Source organism: Desmodus rotundus, chromosome 7, assembly GCF_022682495.2.
Source record: "Desmodus rotundus isolate HL8 chromosome 7, HLdesRot8A.1, whole genome shotgun sequence".
Lineage (NCBI taxonomy): Eukaryota > Metazoa > Chordata > Mammalia > Chiroptera > Phyllostomidae > Desmodus > Desmodus rotundus.
The window spans coordinates 107,138,963-107,160,154 of NC_071393.1; the positions used below are offsets into that span (position 1 = coordinate 107,138,963).

A 21,192-nucleotide genomic window follows, 5' to 3' on the forward strand; every position below is an offset into this window, starting at 1 on the left:
CTAAAGTATAAATGACTGAAACATGAATAAATTGAATAAAGGAAGATAAATTTCATCTTCTTTGTGAAAAGCACCTTTTTTGTGTGTGTATTTTTGTTTTTAAGAAGTTTACCTATTAGCCCGAGGCTTTAATTAGCTGTGGGATGAAAATGAAGACTTTCTCACTGTGTAAAGGAAGTCTTTTAGACCATGGGAGACATTTTTCTGAGATCTTTGATACCATGACAGTAGTCAGCCACAGACAGCATTAAAGGAGTTAGACTGGTCTGATTTTCATGGATTAGTTATTGTTTCCCTCTTTAAAATGTATCAACTGCTCAAACCTGCAGACACCACCAGGAACACTCTGGGGAAAAGAGTCCCAGAAGGCAGAAGATCTTACGCTCTTCACCCTGCAGGCCTCACCTGTACAGCTCCTCTACCTCCCCCCTTGCCAGCGACCTGCCTTCCCCAGGGCACTAGAACATCCTAGTGGAATTCTGTGTCTAAAAAGCACTGACCAAGTCCTGCTGCTTCCTCAGTCGCTGAAAGTGCTGTCCCACTCCAGTCCCCAAACACGACCCCCCACAGGCAACACCCACCTAGGGCCTACAGAGAATGACCCAGCCTTGGGAGGCTCACATATGCCTCCCATCACCTGCCCAAGCCTGCAGGAGCCTGGCCAGAAGCATCCTGGCCAGGGAAGCTGCGGCGCTCACCCCCTCCAGGTCCCCTGCTCTGGACCCAAGTGAGTCGACAACAGGACCCCCCCTATTTGGGGACTCTTTTCAGCTGACCTACCGCGGTCCCTGCTCTCAAACCTTGCTTCTAGCAGCCTCCGCCAGTGCACTAGATCTACAGGAAAGTTGCGCCTGAGCTGTTGGAGGGGCGTCATCGCCTCCTAGCAACACTCCTAGCAACCGGGTAACATCTGCTCCCTCTGGTCCAATGCGAGCGGAGAACAGCTGCGCTCCCTCCTAGCGTTCCGAACTAGAGCGAGAGGCGCTTCAGAGACTGGAGGGACCGATCTGCAGCAGCCTGGGCTCCCGGCAGTGCTGCAGTTGCCGCTGCTGCCGCTGCTGCCGCTGCCGCTGCCGCTGCCCCTGTCGCTGTCGCGCTGCCGCCACCAGCCACTGTCGCTGTCAGCGCCCTGTCTGAAGAGTGACAGCGACGCAAAAGCAGGAGGGAGCACTGAACTCCGCGCCTTTACGAATTAAGTGCATGCGCCTATCTCCTGGTGAATGGACCCAGCTGGCAAGGTAGGTGTGGACTCCTCCAGCCAGGTGCCTTCCTTGGAGGCTCAGAAGGGTCCCTTCCATTGAGGGTGAGGGTAGGAGTGTGTTTGGAGATCCCACCCTGCCCCCAGCCATTGAAAAGTGGTCAGCTGGTGGCCCCAAATAACCTGACTTGATATTTAAAAAAAAAAAAAAATCTTGGAATCGGTTCTTGAGGATTTCCCAGCCTGTGGCTGTTAGGTTTTTGTTCGGAAGTTTTCAGCTCTTGTTTTTCCTTTGACTTTGAAGCCTATGCATGCAGGTTAGGAGAGCTGGAAGCAACAATCGCCCAGAGAAAGCCTGTGGTTACGGCTAGAGTGACATCGTGCAGTCTTGACTAATTGAATCAACACGTATGGAGAGCCACATCTTTTTAGGTCCTGCTCTGGAAAGGGTCCATTTGGCCGAGAGCAGCCCTTCACTGTTCCTCAACCTCCTGAAAAGTAACCATAGTAACTCACCTCTCTTTTGATGGGATCTTCCTCATTGGCTGCCTGTCTTCCCTTGGAAAGCTCACTTCTCTAAATATAGAAGATGATGAGATCTGTAAGCCTACATCCGTGTAGAAAAGGTGCAGTTAAACATGGCCCTTTAAAGAAAAGTACTATTTGGTTGTTTCAAATCCTGTGAGAAATAGTGTGTATTCCAGAGAATGATTAAGTTAAGTGTGTTTTGAGTTAACTGCTGGATTGTTACTTTAGAGAGAATATTTTCTGAAATTATACAAAACCTGGCATTTAAAAACAAATTATGTATCTCTGACTCTGATTTCTTGAAAACATCAACCTACTGATAATCTCCCAGTAAATAACTGGGAAGATCAATTAATCAGTTATTTCCAAATTTCTTAAGATAATTAAGATTCCTCATATTTGAAATTAAATCTAGAGAAGATTATTTAATTCTGTTATTCAAAGGTTGATGTGTTTATCTATATGGTCCAGATCAACCCCACCTGAAACATCTCTGTCCTCCTACCAAATGCTTTCTGCCGACTTGTTAACCAGCTTGGGTCAGAGCCGTCCTGACCCTTCCCCTGTTACTTGTGTTTGTCTCCTTGTTTCAAAATCTCAGGTAGCCATTCATTGCTGAGCCGGAGGCTTTGAGAAATGCTCGCTGTGCAAAGGGGAGCTCTCACCAGATTTTCTGAAGCTGTCCTAGAAATACACTTTTCAGATTGATTCAGCATTACCAGGTAATCACTAGCTTGAAAGAAATAGATGCTAATGTAGCATTGCCATAACTTACAAGATCAATATAAGGAGTTGTTTATATGGATGGTTGCTGGGTAGAAGTCAATAGAGGTTTCTGTAGAAAGGACATTTGTGGGCTGGCAGATCTTCCTCTCCTAGACCCAAGTGAATAGGGTGGGCCAAATTAGGTAGCCTGGCTCAGGGAACAAGCCAAGTGGAAGCCCTATCAGCACACCGGTGCATGTCTGAATGAGGGAGAAGAAGAGTACTCTGAGTTGCAAAAAGAGACCGTGGTGATGTTTCAAATTTAATTTACATTAAGGTCATGATTATATGAACCCATCCGTATTAAACATTTAAAATGATTTTCAAGACTGAATGCAGCCTTTTAATGTGTTCAGCCCTCCAGCACTGTGTAACTTTCACATGTACTGAGCTATCCGTGTGCACTTCCTGTGGGTAACCAGCCTAGAAAATCACAATCAAATTCATGAAAATATACCATGCTGTATTTCTTCTCTTTCCTTACTTCCCTTTGTAAAAATAAATAATTGAACAACTTTATCAGAAACCTATTTGAAAATGTATTCTGTTCTGGTTGTTGTATAATGTTTTTTATTTGTTTAATGTAGTTGGTATACAATATTATATTAGTTATATTAATACAGTGTTTATGAATATCATGAGACTTTAAACATACTGGTTTCCATAGTCATTGAAATATCTGTGGTTTAATAATTTTAAGCATTAAAGATGACCATTTGAACCGAAAAATGTCGGTTGCAATTAGCTTTTACCACTGCCCACCCTCTTCTCTTCCTCCACCATAATTTCTATACTTTATGGTGAGAAACAAGTCCAAGGAGACCAGAAGGATTTACTGTTACCTGCCTTCAGATGTATATAGAGAGCTAGTAAGCTATCAATCTGAGGAGTTTGAGTGAAGCAGCCACAGCATTGTTTCATGTACATGTGTCTTGTATTTCAGTAGTTTATACGCCTCCTCTTCCTTATGTAATATGTGTAGCAGTTTAAAGTCATTCAGTGCCCTTTAATTACGTGAATGAGTCTGCCCTTTCATGAAGACCACTGACATAATCAAAAAGGTCAAGTGCAAGAGGTTCTTAAATTTTCATTTTGATTTTGTCTTGAATGTATAATATGCAGAATACATTGTGCACTTTCGGTGAACAGATATGTTTAAAATCATTCACGAGAAAATGTTATCATGGTATTTAGCTTTAAATAAATAAAAATAAATCAAACAGTACTATTATAGTATAAGCATTGAATCCTAGAGAAATTGGTGGATCCTAAGTTAGAGGGTGAAAAAAATCCCACCAATTTATTGTTAAGGATGTAGTCACCCTCACCAACGGGAATACCGGCAGTGGGTGAGCATATCACGGGTTATACAGAGGGGCTGCATCTGCTCTATGAGGCTCTTAGATAAAGCTGAGGTCGGTCAGGTTCAACCTGAAACCAAGTCCTAATTTCAGTTTTTCCAACTCTGGTGGGAAGTTTTTAAGTGTTTATGAACACTCCACGCTCAATGTTATGTCATGATATTTTCATGGGATTCAGAAGCTTTGAAATGTGGAGGAAAGTTGAAAGGTTTGATGAAGGCACCAGGCATCTCGCCTGCACACCTGGGCTCTCCACTGAGGACCCCGCCAGCGGGCTGTAGCTGTCACACACCAGCTTCCCAACGGCAGCTCCAAGGCTAAGACGTGACCAATTCCCATTGCTCTATATGTCAAAGAAATATGCTTTAAAAACCCAGAAAAAGCTAAAATTAAAATAATTTCAGAAGCAGAGGCATGCATACTGAGGAAGAAGCACATGTTTGTGTTTAGGGGAAGCTGTTCCTTGTCAAGCTCCCCTTCCCCACATCTTATTTTTCATAAGCTGCCTGTCTAAATAGTATCATTATATTCCTTTGGTGTATCTCTGTTTTAGTCTCACATGATTATTCTTATTTTTTTCTGATTAAGTTTATACAAATAGGCTAGGCACAGAGCCATCTGGTCTACCGCCATGATTCTCAGTGAGGTGGCGGGAGGCTGTTAATGAAAAGCGCTAAGGGTGGGCTGGGGTTAGGTTCAGTATTGGAATATAGCTTTATATTTAGAAGTTAAAAACTTTCCATATTATAAGTTATAGAATGGAAAGTGCAACAAAAAGTCTTGGTAGGTAAAAATCCAAGTGTCTTCTAAATATCAGTGATGTTTGGAAGGGGAGGAATCTGTGGTGGTGTGGAAGAGTCTTACATATTGTTTTGAAAATGTTTATCAAAAGGGAGAATGGGTGAGAATATTAGGAAAAGTTGGGGATACTGCAAAGAGAGTCAGGACTCAGGAGCCTAGACTCAATTCTGTCCCACGTGCCACGTGTTTACCGCTTCGTGGCTCAGTTTCTCTACACGTAACATGGGAGATAGACCACTGTTCATTAACTGAGGTGGAGTGCTTGGGCTTGAGCGCAGTGCAGTTTAATGAAGCACCTTCAGCTCCTCAGAAGACAGGCACCCTGTGAATGAAGAACATGTTGTCACTGAAGCAACTACAGGTTGTGACACAATCAGCCACCATATAAGCGAGGGCAGAGAATCACCTCACTCCAGAGCAACTTGTTACATATTCCTAGTGGGTAAAGTTGTTAAGGAATCGTTACATCTTATGTCTTTCTACAAACGTTTTGGGGCACCTGGCTAACTGTTTTTGGTGATATGCCCAAACCTGAGGGTGGTACCAAAGGGGAAGACAATGTGGACGATAATAGAGCAGGTACTTTTTCAAAAGACCACTGCTCCCTATGTAAATATAAGGGATTACAACCTCCCTCTCTGAGCAAAAGACCTGGGTGTCTAAGGCACTTACAGTCTCTCCCTAGACGTTACTGATAAGATATTTCTTGGAATCTGTACATAGCTTTATGATTGCTGTGCTAACTTCCTTTCTTATTTCCACTTTCCTGAGTGAAAGGTGGAGTGAAAAGGAGCATCATCTTTAAAACAAGGAATGCACTTCTGAGGGGTGGTGACTCAAAATTTACCACGAAGCCCCCAGCACTTGGTATCTCTCATCACTAGGGCCGGGTCAGGGCAGAAGTTAGCCTTCAGTGCAGCATCTAACGTAACTTCACGACGACTGGCTTGTCATGTCCCATTTCATGCTCTTGTCTTCGGTTCCGAGGCCATCACCAGTGGCACAAGACAGACATGTGGAATTGGTGGCGTCTCATTTAATATTCCGTGCCGACACTGGGGCTCTCCGAAGTGCTGCTGGTCCCTTGAGAAGCCCTTCTAACGCAATGGCCGTCAGTATCCCAATGAAAGTTCCTCAGAAAGTTTTCCAGGAGCTGCAACTTGTTGGCAATTACAGCTGTCGGTAGAGTCAGTCTTGTGCTTGGGGTAGATGACAAATGTGAAGAAACAGACTGTTTCTTTGACGCAGAACTTAAAACTGGCACCGAGGTCTGCTCCTCTAAAACATAGTTCCCAGAAACATGCCAGGCAAAGGCTTAGGAGGGAGGTTGAGGAACTACTGCGAAATAATCAACAAAACTAAGGGTCTACAGAGGGCCCAGCATTCCAGCCTTGGGTGTTGCATCCGTCTGCCTTCTTGAATACACTCGCGAATGTCTCATGCAACCTGTGCTTAACACTAAAGGGACAGCAAATGTCCCATATATACCACAGTGCTGCTGAGTAGAGTATATGTGTGATTTCAAAAATGAGGGCACGGCAATAATGATACCTAACATTCATTGAGCAGAAAATATGTGGATATGTGACAGGCACTGACTATGTGCTTTTAAAACATCATCTCATTTATTTTGCATACAAGTCAGTGGGTTTGATATTTCATTGATGGGGAATCTCAGGCTCTTTGAGGTTAAACACTTTGTCCAAAGTCACTGAGCAAACAAATTGTAGAGCTGGGACTTGAACTAGTGCGAAGGGACGGCACTGGAAAGTCAAGCTGAAGTATGTATTTTAAGCCATGCAGCAAGATTACAGAATGTGGCTAACAGTGACAGATGGGGTAGCTCTTTCTCAACAACAGTGATCATGGCCCTTAAAGAAGGATGGCTGATAGCTTTGCCACCAGCAAAGCGTTATTTAGATGGGTAGAGACGTACTGTTTAAGGCTCCTGCCAAGCTAACACCATTCAAAGGGAAGTCAGTGAAAGACTGGAAGCTGAAACCCATGAGTTGTTTATAACGCGAGTCAGTTACTGCTCTCGGACGAGGACCCACCTTATTCTCCCCACTGATTGGATGTTCTTTTGTCTGTGGCTGCAGATGCACACCTCTAGTGGGATGGTCACGATGCTGGTTCTGCAGTGTACTGAGTGAAGGCAAATGAAAACCTTCCCAAAATTCACGTGTTAAACTCGCCAGTTCTTCCTGATCTCTCAGGCTTTTCACAGCCCCGGACAAAAGGATGGGCTCCGATGACAGGAGTTGTTCTTTTATTATTGTCTGTTCTCTCAAAGTGTTTGTAAATTAATTTGCTGATGATCTTTCCTTAATGTACTGCCCTGGGCCGTGTACCAAATGAAATCACTTGTGCGATAACAGGGTTTCAGTTTTCTGGAGGCAGAAGCAGAACAATAAGAAAGAACGTTTGAGCAATCGTTTGTAATTACATTTTAAACATTTATTTAAAGAAATACGTATAAATTGTACTGCCAGAGCTCTGATGACAGGGACGGTCATTCTGTTCTGTGACTCAGTTTGTTGCTGTATGAAGTTTTACACTATGAAATCCACTGAGCTCCGTGGAGAGATTTTGTGTGCCCAGAGGGTATAGCATTAAAAACAATTTTAATATAAAAGCCAACATTAGCTATGTTACCTTCAGAGATAAATTGAGGCTCAGCCTAATTCAGTTTCATGATTTAGATACTATTCTCAGAGCTCAGGACACTGTGTATGAAAACAAAGTCATTTTACTTTTTCTTGTTTATTTCGGCAGCTTTATTTGAATTACAGGCTGGGTTGAGTTTGCCTTTTTAGTTGCTGGAGACTTGTAGAAACAGATTTACTCACATTTACTGGATTATAACAGGCAAAGTTCTTTGGATATTCACAGTAACTTTAACTCTCCAAATGACTGTCTGAATGTTTCAAAAACATTTCCTTTACCCCAAATGTATGACCAGTGGCAATACATCCAGAAATATTTGCCTGGAGCCTCTATAGTACCTGTCGTGTTTTTTAAATGTAACTGTTCGATATATTCCTTTTCAGTCCTTTAATTCTCTGATTATAATCTAGGATTCTGGGAGGCAGGGTGATGAAAAGACTCTTAAGAGTCGGAGCTAGGAGGCCAGGCTGGGGTTAGCTTCTGTGAGATAGAGCTGCTCTATTGGCACTAAGAAGAGCTAGGATTTATCGAGTACTTACTATGTATGCCAGGCACAGTGCCAGCCACTTGCCTTGAATGATTTCAGTGGTCCTATGAGCCAGTATTAGTTCTATCCCCACTTTACAAATGTGCTTTGTAGAGAGTTGATGCAATTTTCTCAAGGTCACACAACTAAGAAGCAGCAGAGCTAGAATTCAAATCCACTTTCATCTGACTTCAAAACTGGAAGACTTAGCACACAACAGACTGTAAATCACTGAACTCCTCCGGGCCACAGTTTCCTCATCTATAAACTTTGGAGACTGAACCAGGTGATCAATAATAATTTACAGGTCTGAATTTTTGAGTTCCAGTTCAGCCAAGAAAACAGATGTAGGAACTTATGTTTGCTATATATTTTAGCCTCAAAGTGGCTAGAAGCATCTTCCAAAATTTGATGCTGAAAACATTGCAAATAGCAAAACAGCCTGCAAGGAGGTAATTGTCAAACTGATACCAGCTGTGAAAGCTTTTCAGCATTTCAACAGCCCATGGGGGTGTTTTTTAAGAGCAATAAACTAAGTGGCTAAGTGTGTTGCCCATGGAGCCAAGACACAATCTAGTCCCCTGAGAACTTACTCTGTGTTTTCAGGGTCTGATACATTCATAGTCTTAGGCTGACTGCTTGAATACAGCCAGACAGAATCTTTATAAACCTTAGAGACATTTGGTATATATTTTTGGCTTTGATCTCTTAAATAAAAATATCTTTCCCGGAGCATCACTTACTTTATTTGACATTTGGTTCTCCAAGCTGCCACCTGCCCTTCCTTGTATCATTCATTCAAAGGTTTTTAATTGGTCGTAAATACTGTAGACAATGCGTTGTTTTGGAAAATAAAATGAACAAACATTTAAAGATACACACACACATGTGTAATGTTTTACTTATGGTAAAGTTACTCTTCTCATTTCCAAGTCTTTCTTTGTCCTTTGCTACACAACAGTAATTCATCGGCCCCTATTTTTAAAAAAATCAGTGACTTCTCCAGTTGTAATGCTAATAACAGCCATTGATACTTCTTAATGTGAGCCCAGGAATTTATGTCGAAAAGTGACATCATTCTTTCTTCGCTATTTAGTTAAAGTGCAGTCTGGCTTTGTTCACGATGCCAAAGCATCTAAGCCAATATAGCCAATGTCACAACAGCAACAACAACAGAAATCCATCAAGCCAATTGCTTGGCATTTTGATGATCAGGCAATCAGCTGATTGGCTCACTGTTCTGTTGTAGTGCTGCCACCAAGCTTGCCTAATTATCTAACATAGAGGCTCTAAAAATGTGGCCCTCAGACCTGCAGAGTCAGCATCACCTGGAAATTTGCTACCAATGTACGTTCTTTGCTCCTGGCCTAGACTGAATTGGAAACCCTGGGGGCAGGGCCCAGCCACTTGTGTGTTAAGGAGCCCTCGGTTGGTTCTGATGCTCGCTGAACATTTCAGAAACTCTGTGGCATTGACTAGTTAAGCAATTTAAAAGGAAGTCAATCATAGAAATTGTCATCACAGAATAACCCAAAGCTTCACCGAATTATTTGATTAAATTTATTTAAAATACACCTAAAAATGCAGTTTACTAAAAAACAGCCCCTGGGGTCAGCGTTCTTCCTTTGTCTTTAACACAATCAGTGTTGTTCTCCTTTGGTTCTAACCTTTTGAAATCTGTAAAATTCTGTAGAAGCTGAGTTTTGCTTATTGAATTCAAGGATGGTATACAATAGTAGCAATTATTGTCTTTGCTTAGAGTGAGTGATCATTCCACATTCTTCTCTTTTTAGGTCAGACACACCAGTGGCTTAAAACTTTTAGTGTCCTTACCAAACATACTCACTCTGGTTTGAGGCTCTCTTGGGTTATAATCCGCCATGGGGCACTGAACATTTGGAGTGTTTTAGGTGTGATTTTTGCTGCTTTTCCTCCTGGTTTAGAAAAACCATCCAGCTAACAAAGCTGCAGCAAGCATTATGCAGATGTCATTGAGTTGAAGGAAAAACTAGAAGAGAGGCAGGTTCTTGAAAAGCACATTTTTAATATTTATAATTAAAAAAATTTAATGTTAGAGGAAAAATATCAAATGTCTTAACCAAAAATTAATTAACCAACACATTAATAAATGACTTCTTTTGTACATCAAATGGTTTCAACACCTAAAAATACTTGAGGGTCTGAATTAAAGGTATCAGAGACAATGTCTAAATGTGATCTTTTTTTCCTGGTCTGGCCCTCTGAGGTTGAATGAATACTGAAGAGGACTGAATTTGTATTCTAAATTCATTCACTGCTTTCACTAGGAAGCTTCTTGCCTTTTGCTTTTAAGGTTGAACTTGCTTCTTTTCTGGGATATGAGCACCACCTAGAGTACACACTAGGAACTCCCTTAAACCAAACCACCTCTTCTGAAAATCTGCTTTCAGAACACTGTCCTTCCTTAAGTTGGAGTCCTCAACAGCAACAGTATTTTAAAGGAGAGAACAAAGATTTTCACCTTCAGATATCATACCGACGTCAAGTTTGCTAGTCGGAATGTTATTTAAACCTTTCCTTTGCTGATGATTAACCTCTGTGAAGCCATGAGTTACGAGAATGGTTATATCCTGTGACCATATCACAGGGTTTGTCTGTAGATGTGCACCCTTATTTCTAGAAAGTGTGATTGGGCCACCAACCAATTTTACAACATTTGATTAACCCAGACATTAAATTAACTGTGAACTAGGCAGTTTAACTAAAAGAATGATAACAAAAACATCTCTTTTTTTCATTACATCTTGTGAATCTACTTCAAATTTGGATATGTTTTGATATTAAATCGCATGAAATTAAATAGAGGATTGGTAAATATTTTACTTTCCAGTGGATGCTTAAGGAAATAGGCATAATTATGTAACTTAAAACATCTGTTTTGGGCCTGAAGCGGGGTATTTGCCTGCAAGACAGGCTTTTCCGTCACGGGACAATCACCACCGAGTGCTTCACCACCTTGCTTACGAAATGAAGAGGGAATATTATTTTCTGCAACCACCAGTTTCTTTTTACAAGTAGAACTGTTATTATAAAATATTTGTCACCAAATCTGACTTTTCTCCAATTATTTTATTTTGTTTAGCTTATCCAACAAGAGTATTAACATACACATTAACAACGTCGAAAGTAGCCTACTTTAAGAGAAAATATGCAGAAGAAGAAGATTTACATCAAGATTGCCATGGGTATTTTCCAAAAGTAAGGCTTTACTTGTTATTATTCTTTCATTTTTATGGCTCTCACCAATAGCAAAAAGCTCTGGTTTTCATTTTTCTGAAAGCGTAGATCTGATGATGCGTTTGCTTTCCAGCACCTGATATTGCCCGAGGACAGGACTTGCATCCTCAAACTGTCTCTGGAGAAGCTCAGGTTTCTCGAAGACCCAGAAACCTACTTGAGAAGGTCTGTGTTAATTAACAATTTGCTGAGGAAGATCCACCTAGAGACGGAGAAGGAGAGCTATGAATACTTTAAAGAAGCTCCCTGTTATAAGACGGCTTATTCTGATACAAGAAAACGGCTGAAGTTTATGGTACAGGAATGCTGTTCTCAGTCTCTCTATTACGAAGAGCTGCATTCGTATCATATTGTGCCTTATGCTTCGGAAAATGCCATTTATGGAATGGGCTACACTAGCAGCCACTTGGAGCAAAATTCTCAGTTGCTTATTTATAAAATGAATTGAAGTAACTGTTAAGTCCATTGATACTTTGTTTCTAAATGCCTGAACTGTTTATCGTGAAGATGTTAACATAGGCACTATTAATCAGTGCGCTTGAGATCAAAGATGAGATGCATGCTAAACTGATTGGAGAGAACTCTGGTTATTACTCAGCAGTCCTTAGCACTACCGAGTCAAATTAGAAATACATCTATCTACTATAAAGTGGCAAGTACGTGCTTTACAAGGCAGATCTTTTTTTAAAAGCTATGGTATGTAGGAAGAGACCGATTCAATATCTTACACAGATTTATACATTTTAAGCCCCTATTTTCAAATTTTGCCACTCCTAGTGGAAAGCAACGAGAAGGAGCAGATTACACTGAAAACGTCTTGTCCCTAAGGATTCGGAGTGGAACAAACTTACAGTAATTTTCTGTACATGATGAGGAGAGAGGCAGGTTCTCGCTGAAAAGCTTTGGCTTGTCAAGCATCGTGCCAAATAACTGTTTGACGCCATTCTCCTGTGGGCATTAGTGGCAATTCACGATGGAGCTGACACTCTGCAACTTGACTGCTGAATGTAACAACCAGACTACTCCAAACTGATCCATTTTCCATTTTGCTATTTTTTTTGTCTTGATAGACTTTTCTCTTTAAAGGTGAAATTTAATAAAATAGCCTTGTCGATGGGCTTATCTCTAAGTTTTAAGGGTGGTTAAAAATTGTGGTAGGTCTTTAGTTAAGAGTTTAAATTTTATTTATGATGTCATTTTTTATAGGCTGTGAAGTGCGGGAAAAGAGTAGGCAGGTACACTTTGTTTTTAATAGGTTTATAATTTTTAAAAAATCTTATCTGCAAAAATTGAGGAGAACAACAGAAATGCCACATGATATTATTTCTTCGTCTAAGATTGCATTTAAGGCTGCCGGGGTGAAACTTTGCACTGATTTGTGGACCATAGTCGACCATTCCCTATTTGACAAAATGTTCCAAAATGCCTTTGGTGGCAAAGTTAAGACAAGTCCCTGTATTTTGCAACTTGAAAGCTAATTATTTGACAAGTTGGGGAGATTTCTGACATTGTTTGAAGTGGTTCACGATTTTCTTTGAGGTTCAATTGCGATGTCTGATTTCAATGTCTGGAGTTACGTCCTATGAACCCTTTCATTGAAATAATTGTCACTCACTGATAAAACAGATTGGGAAAACTAGGTGCCAAAGGTATATTCAAGAAAATACCAAAGACCCAAAGAGGAGTGCTGGATAGACGGCGATGGTCAAGAATCTAAAACAGGGAGTGTACGGGACACGGAAGAACCGTGTAAAGGGCTTGGGAGCGATTTGCCGGCTGCGGTGCTTTCGGAGCACTGTATACTTAGCAATGATAATCAAGGGCACTTCTTTAAAATGAGACGTGACAGGCCTTCAGTGATCATGTGTTTTGGCAAATTTAAATATGGTGATTTGTCAGCCTTGTATCTTGCCTAGTTTAAAGCCATCTTATAACCAAGAAGGCCTTTTTCTCTACAAGAGAATTTTGTTTTTAGTTTTCATTCACTACTTGTTCACTTTAATGAATCGCAGGGGTGATTAACATGGATGCTTGCCGTATGGAGAATGTTGGCACGCTAATCAGCCTGCATTGTTGAAGACGACATAGACCTAGAATTGATAAAAGTATCAGGTTTCTGTTTAATTGCTCAATCAAAATTAGGAAAAGTGCTTTAGGAAAAACTGAAAAATTATAACAGGTTATATTTAAAGGCAATTTGGTATGAACAGTGAGATAGCTTTGAAATACAAATATAAATATTTTAAAATCCTTGGCAACAAAGTTCAAAAAATTTATTTCACTGCTTATAAAATACCTTATTTCTCAGAATGGTTCTTTTACAATGTAGATTTTTTAAACAGTGGGAACATTAATTGAAGAGACTCCAAATTTGATAGGATAATTATACTATCATATAATTAAAAAATAGAATTAGCACCCCAATAGTTTAAATTTTTTAGTGAAAAGAACATTTGGCTTGGTTTAGGACAGTGTCAATAAGAAAAACACACCAGGGCTAATCGATGTGACTTACAAAAATATCACATATTAAAATTGTTTGAGGAGAGAAGTGCACATACTTTGGAGTATAAAAGAGAGGGAGAGAAAAAAATTACCAAGGAAGGATGAAGTTGTAATATTTATTGTACATCAGAAATCTTAAATGAAGCAAGAACTCTTGGTCAATGAACCAGTAAGAGATGTGAAGTCTGTTTTATTTGGTGACATCATCAACCCAGCTCACTGATCTACATATTCATAAGTAGAGAAGGAACTGTTTTAGAAATTAACAGTATTTGTGAATATGCCTTCTTTAAAATATGTGCTGATTTCAAAACAAGTTATTTAAAAAATATCTTTTAGAACATCTAATTTCTTTTCCAATAAAAAATTCATAGATGCGTTGACTAATGTTATCTTGACTTTAAAAAAATTATAATAATTTGTATTTCAATGATGTGACTTTCTGAGTTAACCATTAAAACTGCTCTCATTTACCACGGCAAACTGACACAGAGGGAGACCCTGCACAGATGGGCCCTGCCGACCCCGCCCTACACGCTGCATTGTGGGAGAGGTGAAAGGCGGCAGACGAAGTTACAACGTTTTTGAACCTGGACATCCTTTCTCTGGTGACAGGAACCACTCTTAGAGTAAGAAAGATAGGATAGGAAATCTGAGTGGCACTGGTATTGTTGATCCCTCTTGTGGGTACCCAAACAGCCTGAAGACCTAGTAAAAAAGAAGAAATTTTTTAAAAGGGAGGAGAAAAAAAATAAAAGAGATGAGGAAGGGGAAAAGAGGGCAGAGAAATAAGGAACAGGTTTAGTAAGTGAAAGAGAAAGCTGTTGCATGTGGGGAGGGGTTCCTTGCCTACTATACTCAATTTTGCTTTCTTGTCTGTTATACACCTAAAACCTGATATCCACAATTTCATTTCCTTTGAAATTGTGGATGTCAGGATCCTTTGAAAGAATCATTTTCATGATCCTTTCTTTCCTTCCCAGATGATGCATACGGTTAGATTCTGTTCAGTAAATGTATCATTTGAAATGTGGTATTACTGTGAAACATCCCTGACACTGAGCTCCTGGGTAGATGAGAAAAGGAAAAATGGAAGTGAAGTTGGGAGAAAGACTAAATGACAAGCCAGTGTATACATGGGCAAGCTCAACTGTATGATCAGATTCCAATGTACATCCCTAGACTTAATAAATTCTAGTACTAGAGGACTTGAAAATAAGTGCAATCCTTCACTATTAATTGAGTAACTACTACGAGCCAGGAACTGTGCCAGGGTTGGGGGTAGGGAGATGAATGTGCGTAGTTTCATTGCTTAAGCTGTTTGCCGATGAGGGAAGACCTCAGCGACGTTTGGCTTGATTTAAAAGGTAAGAACTCTACTAGGAGTAGTAGCTGCATTTCTCTTTTCCAAACTGTGGGATGGTTCTCAAGCATATGTCTCCAAGGGCATTTGTGGCTCAGTGAGGAGGGAAGGTCTACTAACTCAGATCTTAGAGAAGGAACGTATGTTCTGCTTTGTAGCCTATTTTATCCTTGGAGGTATAGTAGAAAACCACTGTTGAAGTGGGAAAGCATGGCTGACCTTAGCTCATCCCTAGGACACAAGAGGTCATAGGGGAGGTAGGGAAACAAATGTGAATACAGACCAATTCCTTCTCCTCTGACTTCTGTGGCTTTCATTTTTTTTTAACAAGGGAAATCAGGTTAATATTAATGTCAAGGAGAGTCTTGACGGAGAGGCAGAATTGGGGAATCACAGCCTGAGAATTGTATATACTGTGTTCAGGGTTAAAAGGCCAGCATTCTTAATGTGTCTTGTGCTGGTGAATAGCTTAAATGAACCCCAGGCTGTCTCAACGCCTGCTACTGGAGCCATCCTCCTCTCTACCACTGGCTTCTTCTGTGAATCACAGCCCAACCTCCAGTCTTTGCTGTAAATGGAAGTTTCTAGTCCTTCACTCTCTCCCTGCCCCATAGCATCGCTACTGATTTGCTCAAAGTTACTGGTAGGAAAGCAACAATTTGCTGTACTGGTGGAACTCCTTTGGAAAAGGGTTTCCAGAGTGTATCAGACTAGAATTCATCACAGTTTCTTGATACAATTCTTTTTAAAACTGTTGTGCTTAGCCATTAAATAATTGTCTGTTAAGGTAATTTTTATGTTTCTGGAGTTTGATGTATTAGTTATCCATTGTGTATATTTTTGCTAAAGAAAAAAACTTTAGGTTGGAAACAATGGAAGACTGTGTAATTAATTCAAACAGAGTATGAATATTTATGTAATACATGGCATTTGGACTTACATTTTCCCATTCTCAAACTCTAGTACTATACATTGGCATGTGACATGTTTCAGGTTTTCTGTTTCTTTATTAAGTGGGACCATGTCTGGAAGTTGATTCATTTGTAGTTGAACATTTTGAGCAAAATTTCCCCATTAAAGTAGTTGCAGCTGCTCCCAAGGATAAGTCACAGTTGGGTAGAAGAAGAACATTCCTGTGCATTAGCTCTTCTCAAGTCCTTTGTGCAGAGAAATCCTGGAGATCTTGTTCAAGCACAGAATCCATTTAGCAGGTCCGGGGTGGGGCCCCAGAGTCTGCTTTTCTCGTTTCCCCCGTGACGTGAGCGCTGCTGGCGCGCCGGCCGCACTTTGAGGAGTAAGGCTGTACATCGCTCTGAGGGCCCGAATATATACCCTCCAGCCGATATATACTCTTTCTGTTTCCAAAGACTGTGTATCCATGTCTGTTTTCTATAAAGAAATGCAAGGTAAAAGTAAATATCATCAACCGGTTTTCCAAATTGGCCACAAATATGAGAATATTTTGTATAGTCAAACACATAGAAGGCTATTTTCCTTATAAAATTAATCTACATCAAGGAGCCAAAAAAGGAACATGGATGCAGCCATGTATTGTTCTTATCAGTCAAGAAATGACACATGGGAAATTTCTTTTCTTGATTCCCCCTGGATTATACCCATTTAAGGGAGCGCCATTTAGTAACACGAGGGCAAAGAGGAAATGTTGTTCACAGTTAACAGGAATTCGGTACTTTTTTTTCTTGGCCAAACCTGAGAAAATCTTATAAAAGCATCCTCTATTAAACTCAGACTCATGAGTGACGGCACAGCCTGAAGAATTTGGTAAACCTGAGCTGAAAAATGGCATATGGATCTTCGACTTCTTGCTTTGAACTCTTTCTTGAGCTTTATTCCACGAGGGACCCTCCCCTTGCTACGGACACCCTGTTTCTCTTTAGTCGTCAGCATCCGAGTGAGGGGTCGCGCATCGGTGTAAATGAGAGTGTCACAAAAATTGTCCAATTTGAGCATGCCCAGTGATTTTTGTCAGGCTCTCCTCCGGTCATAAATTGTTGGTATAGCTATGTGAACTATGGTGTCATAAATTTGTCATAGACCATTAACAAAGGGAGGAAAGAGGAAATTTAGTTCTGTGAAAATGCACTCAAATATCAAGCAGATGGTGTTCTACAACATTTATTTGGAAAAATGTGTATCTGTTACATAATCTAACATATGTCTTTTTAACATTTAAAAATATTTGGTTCATGATTTAGAGTTTTTATTGGATTGTTTTTTAAACTGAGAGGAAGGAGAAAGGTAACTGTATTTTAAAACATATTTGACATGTTATTAATAAAATTTTATTTCTGGTGAACCACGGGTGCCTTTATTAAGTAGGGGAGGGGGTCAGGAACATTCAGCAATTGCTTTAGGCCCCTTGATACCAGAGGTCTCATTTTAAAAGCATCTGGTGATCTTTCTCTTAGCATTTTATTTCCAACACAAAGTTTGAGTAAGCACTTGAAAGACTTCCCCATCTCCTGGCAAGTATCCTTCACTGAACTTGACCCTGAAATGGTTGTTAGGTAGCACGAGTCATGAGAACACATGGCAGGCCTTATTCAAACACGAGAGGTATGAATCTCAGAGTCGAAGATAATTCCTCTACCTGGAGAATGCCAGCATTTGCTCCCCATGGATTTGTCAGGTGGAGGAAAGGAAGAATATAGCAAGGAGACAATTTCTTCTCTTCCTAGTAAGAGCTGGTGCTTATCAATTTTGCCAGCTGGTGCCTGTGAAGTCCCCTACAGTCCAGTGACTCATGAGACAGCAATGCCCAGGTGTCAGGTATTTCCAAGCAAGCAACATTTTTTTCTCTGTGTATGCAGCAAGACAAAACCTTGATTAAGTGTAGTTATTTGAGCAATGCAGGAATAGCTAAGCCATATAACTTACCAAGACTTTCATGAGTGTGTTAGTAGAAACCTAAACATATGATAAACATATCTGAGATGGTTAACAAAAAGAGCCAATTACTCTTTTCCAAGAGTCAAAAACCAACCTTGCATATCGTGTAAGTGCCTTGGACTGTGCCTGGCAGGTATGTGGTGGTCATCGATCATGTTGTCTGAATGATTCTTAGTTTTTTCTTTTATAAATAAGTGCATTTCTTCCATTCATGCTCTATTTTTTGAGTCCAAGAGCGGGTGGTTATGCATTTCTTTCCTATTTGAAGGTTTATGGAACACACATACCAGAGAGGCCACAGGTTGCAGGTAGATGGGCTTCTTTATTATTATTTATAATTATATTAATTTATTAATTTATTACTATTAAGACATAAAAGAAAGGATGAGTTCCTCAGAGTGCTTCTCTCAGTAAGCCTGGAATCTACTTCAGGATTTCAGGTCACATTGAGAAGCATAAACATATTAGCATTGTTGAGCTGATAATAGCAAAGACAACCAAGTTTTAACCTCTGAACAAAGACCCACCGCAGAAAAGGGTCTGAACATTTCTTTTCCTGTTCTTTCCCCCCATACACTACTTCCCACCTTTTTCTACGCCACCCTTGGCCGAGGCCCTCTGTCTGTGACCTGATGGCTATCATTGAACTTAACCAACAGCCAGGACAAGCTCTCCCAGGACAATCTCCATGAAGCCTTGGTTAAATCATCAGTCAGTCCCGCCTGCTGTGGCAGTTTTCTTAAAATGCTTTGAAGTGAGTCCACTGAATTCAATGTACCCCACAGTGTGAGAGCCACCCCCAGACACTCATTTACCTGGGAGGTATTTTATTGTTGCTCCAAGAATTTTTAGTTAGAAGTATTTGTAAATTGTGCTGTTTAAACATAAGTTATAGTGATTTCTCATTACTCCTCTCAAGGTAAAAGAATAAGAAAATAAACTATTGGTTCATATGTGTAAGGGAATATAGTACCACTTCGACCAGTTATGATCAGATATTTCTATAATTTATGAGGAAACCAAATAGGGAAATATGTCTCATATTCCCTTTTCATCAGTTTGTGATACAAAATAGGTCACAATTTTTTAATTATTAAATTAAAACAATTTCATCCGTACTTGGCCTCATTGGCAGAAAGTGCAGCCTTTCTTCTGGGAAAGCTTTTCCAAGGTGCTCCAGGGCCATTTCCGCAGGTCATTGGCCAGCTGCCGCCTGTCAGGAGAGAGGGGGATCCCCTTCAGGTGGCTCATCTTTCCACCAGAGGCCGCTGTGGCTCAGGGGTCAATGTGGTGTCACCATGGAAACCCAGACCATCCAGACCTAGGCCTCACCTTAAAACGGAACCTCATCTGGATTGCCCTATTTTTATCAGACATACATGGGCTAAACTCCGTCTTTTGTCAAGCTTGCCAATGAATGTTTGCCATTGATATTAAATAATTAAGAGACCTAAATAAACCAGCAACTGTTGTCTCTATTTAGCTTTCAAAATGAGCCAACTATAAAAACATCACTCTGCTGCAGTTGATAGGCCATTAGGAACTGGAAAAAGAAATCTAAAGCACAAAGTAGTGCGCTGTTGCTGGTTTGAATTACGCCCGCTTTCCTGGATTCCTGCATGATTGAATGTAATGGAACTGATGCAGTCGGCATTGATGGAAGGAACTTTCTGCCTGGGGATATGAAGAGGCATAGAAGTGACCTGGACAACAGGGACAAATACACAAGGGACTTAATTACCTATTTCCATATTTAGAAGAAAAGGACCCTGGGCATGGGTCCAAAACATAGACAGTGTTCTCATTTTCCCTTCTTTGGATTTGCCGTAAGGGTGCTAGTGCCTTTCGGACAGGTGTCTGGAAAGATTGCTACTCTCACTGTGCACTGTGCAGTTAATTTATTTTCATTGGTTTAGTTTAATCTGAAGAAATGTTTGTATTTCTTGACATACTAGTGGCCCACTGCTTTATAAACTTGTGTCCTGTTACTCTGGAACAGTAATGACCCAATAATGGTCCTGGGTATAGAGTTCGACATCAACTAGAATAATTTTCATGTTATTTTTTGGCAAAATCGAGATTACAGTATTGAAAACTATGCTGTCAGACATAGTGAGAAAGCATACATTTTGTATCTGCATTATAATATGGTAACATTTTAGTAATGGTTGCAGTCCTTTCTCTCACATCCAGCACTTTCCAGAACAACTCTCCCTACAAACACACCCGCAAAAGAAAGTTCGTCGGCTGGGTGTTGACTTTTAATCTTGACTACCAGTTCAGATTTTACAGGAAAAAATTATCATATTAAATATTTTTCCTTTCTGGGTATTTCTTGTTGCCTGAATAATGGAAAGCTATTTCAAAAAGTTGGTTTCCCACACTTTTGCTTATTGTCACTTAAGGACCTCGGAGATTTGCTTCTCTTAGTTGTTTATTTATAGATTCATGGAAGCAATTGAAAGCTTCCTGGGATACTGAAATTTTAAAGATACTCTCCTGGTCCACAGGCTAAAATATGGAAGGGATAATAATAATATGCACAAGACTCTACATCAAAATAGATTTGCCTAAATTGCATAAGAAATACAAGATTGTGCTATGAATGAATGAAGAAATTCTATCTAGTTGGGAAGAACAGGCAAGTATTAATAAAAAAGTAGAGTGTAAGAACAACTTTGAAGAGAGAGTAATATTTTGATAAGAAGAGAAAGGGGTCAGTGACCAAAGGCACAGAGTTGAGAACATAGGAAAATCGGAGACAATCTGTAGTCTAGGTGAGTGGAAGTGAATGCAGCAATGAAAAACGTGGTGGTAAAATGATTAGGGGGCATTTTGTGGAGGGATTTGAACACCAGGCTGGGGCGTCTGAATGCACTTTGGGAGGCAATCGTGAGCCATGGATGGTCTCTCAACAGCACTTTGGGGAGTCTGGCCTTGCAGTCGTTTATTTAATGGGTTGGACAAAAGCACAGAATAGTTGGGGGACCTGTAAGGGAATTAAGGTGCTCGATAAAGAAATAATGTGCTCCATGGAAATGGCAAGCTGGTTAAAGAGACATGGCAAATGTGTGGATATGGAGGGTGAGGGAGAAAGAGTGAAAAGTAGTTCCAATATCTAGGCCTACATTGTCCAATATGGGAGCCGATGGCCACATATAGCTATGAAGCGCTTCAGCTGTGGCTAGTCTACATTGAGATGTAACCTGTGCTTAAAATACACTGTGGGTTTCTAAGAACTTTTCATCAAAGAAAGTAAACATCTCATTAATTTTTATGTTTATTATACATA

The 21,192-nt window shown here is 40.3% G+C and overlaps 1 long non-coding RNA gene across 1 annotated transcript; it reads left to right on the forward strand.

Annotated features, from left to right (window-relative positions):
• Positions 1–1,008: 1,008 nt before the first annotated feature.
• LOC123480534 (uncharacterized) lies at positions 1,009–17,123 on the forward strand. Its single transcript, XR_006656581.3, has 4 exons — positions 1,009–1,238; positions 2,328–2,448; positions 10,968–11,083; positions 11,196–17,123. It is a non-coding gene; the product is annotated as an uncharacterized lncRNA (long non-coding RNA).
• Positions 17,124–21,192: the final 4,069 nt, after the last annotated feature.